This window comes from Piliocolobus tephrosceles, unplaced genomic scaffold (assembly GCF_002776525.5).
Source record: "Piliocolobus tephrosceles isolate RC106 unplaced genomic scaffold, ASM277652v3 unscaffolded_13598, whole genome shotgun sequence".
Lineage (NCBI taxonomy): Eukaryota > Metazoa > Chordata > Mammalia > Primates > Cercopithecidae > Piliocolobus > Piliocolobus tephrosceles.
In genome coordinates this window covers 1-2,369 of record NW_022294974.1, presented here as the reverse complement: position 1 = coordinate 2,369, position 2,369 = coordinate 1, and the positions used below count along the sequence as shown (strand labels likewise).

At 42.2% G+C, this 2,369-nt stretch overlaps 1 long non-coding RNA gene across 1 annotated transcript; it reads right to left on the bottom strand.

Moving 5' to 3' along the window:
- Positions 1-215: 215 nt before the first annotated feature.
- On the bottom strand, positions 216-2,009 carry LOC111532392. Its single transcript, XR_003307521.2, has 4 exons — positions 1,760-2,009; positions 1,323-1,350; positions 745-809; positions 216-269 (listed from the first exon to the last, which is right to left on the bottom strand). It is a non-coding gene; the product is annotated as an uncharacterized LOC111532392 (long non-coding RNA).
- Between the last annotated feature and the right edge of the window lie 360 nt (positions 2,010-2,369).

The window sequence follows — 2,369 nt, the reverse complement described above, 5'->3', positions numbered from 1 at the left end:
AAGTAGATTCGAGGCTGCCTAGATCCAGGGGTGTGGGAGTTGGGAAAGACAGAGGAGTGACTACTAGTGGGGTTTGTTTGAGGGAGAATAAAGAGGTAATCAGATGAGATTGTAACAATGGTTGCACAACCGTGTAAATATATTAAAAACGCTGAATCACCTACTTTAAATGGGTGAATTGTTTTGCATGTCAACTACATCTAAACAAAGCTGGCTTTTTTTTTTTTTTATGAATACGTACGGTCTTCATACTCAGCTCTAGATAAATCCTGCAAAAAGAGAAAAGAAAAAGAAACACCATGAGGATCAGGTGATGCTGGGTTCTGTTGACAAAGGCCTTTTATTCACTTGGTGAAATAAAAACCGAGACGTCAAGCAGTGATCAAGTCACTGGCCGCCAAATAAAGCATAGAGAATGCTTGTGGAAAATGCCGTGGGATTTTTTTGGGAATATTTAGTAAGTGACCATGTTGGCTGACAAATACAAAATTATTTTTCAGGGAGAAAAGCTTGCTATTGAGAAACATACTCACTACCAGACAGTTTGTAAGTGATGTCGTCCTTTGACTGCCATCGTCAATCAGGCCTCAGTTGGTCATAACCTTCAGTGACTGGTCGCTAAAGTCCATGACCAACTGAGGCCTGATTCATGATGGCAGTCAAAAATGATATTCACTTGATAGTCTAGAAGCCCCAGAAAAAAACAAAAAAAGGTTCTCTTCCAGTGAAAGAAATACGTCTTACAAGTTCTGATCCCATATTCTCCTCCACACCGCCATGTGCAGACGCCTGCAGATCTTCATCAGAATCTAGGAGAACACAGAGTGGTCAGTGCATTGGTGTTGCTGAGGAATCCGCAAGGAGCCTTGGGGGCTGTGGACCAGGGCTGGAGTATATGGAGGGGTGAGGTGGTTGACAAGCATGGACTGAGCTGCTGCTGGACCATTCTCCTTGGTGTGGAAGGAAGGCAAAGGAGAGGGGCAGAAAGAAATGAAAGATCCTTCGCTTTCTAGCTAGGGGAACCTCATCAATGTGAAACAGTCATCTTAAGAACCGGTTAATATAGAAAGCCACTGTACTATAGAAACAGGAAGTAGATTCGAGGCTGCCTAGATCCAGGGGTGTGGGAGTTGGGAAAGACAGAGGAGTGACTACTAGTGGGGTTTCTTTGAGGGAGAATAAAGAGGTTCTCAGATGAGACTGTAACAATGGTTGCACAACCGTGTAAATATAGTAGAAACGCTGAATCACGTAATTTAAATGAGTAAATTGTTTTGCACATCAACTACGTTTAAATAAAGCTGTTAAAAAAAAATACGTACAGAGTTGAGACTGGGCTTTCGAATTGCTCTGCAATAAGAGAAAAAACAACAACAACAGTGATCAGGTAACTGGCCCCGAAAGAAAGCATAGAGGATGCTTGTGGACAGTGCAGTCGGGTTTTTTTTTGGAATATTTAGCAAGTGTCCATGTTGGCTGACAAATACAAAATTATTTTTCAGGGAGAAAAGTTGCTACTGAGAAATACACTCACTACCAAACAGTTTGTAAGCGATGCCGTCCTTTGACTGCCATCGTCAATCAGGCCTCAGTTGGTCATAACCTCTAGTGACCAGTCGCTAGAGTCCATGAAAAACTGAAGCCTCATCCATGATAGCAGTCAAAACTGATATTCACTTGATAGTTTAGAAGCCCCAGAAAAAACAAAAAACAAAACAAAAAAAAAATTTCTCTTCCAGAGAAAGAAATAAAGTCTTACACGTTCTGATTTCATATCCTCCACACCGCCATGTGCAGACGCCTGCAGATCTTCATCAGAATCTAGGAGAACACAGAGTGACGGTCAGTGCATTGGTGTTGCTGAGGAATCCCACAAGGAACCTTGGGGTGTATGGACTGTACGGAAGTGGGCGCTTGACAATCATGGGCTGAGATGCTGCTGGACCATTCTCCTTGGCGTCGAAGGCAGGCAAAGGGGAGGGCCAGAAAGAATTGAAAGAGCCTTGGCTTTCTAGCTAGGGCAACCTCATCAATGTGAAACAGTCACCTTAAGAACAGTTTAATACAGAAAGGCACTGTATGGTTCAGCGACAGCATCTCATCACACCTCCTCCCCATTTGAAGGTCCAGGCAGATCCCCAGTTTTATGAAATGTTACAAGATCACTTAACTTCTGTGGATCTACATACCCTGCCACTACGTTTATCATCTACCCTGTTGGATTTTTCAAGTTGTAGTAAAGCATACATCTTTATCATTTGAATTATTAAGTGTGCATTTTAATGAGACTACAATCAATGAGTTACATTCAGGATGCTGTGTCAATAATGAGAAAAATCTTAATTCATAATCTAAGCTTCACCTTGGGC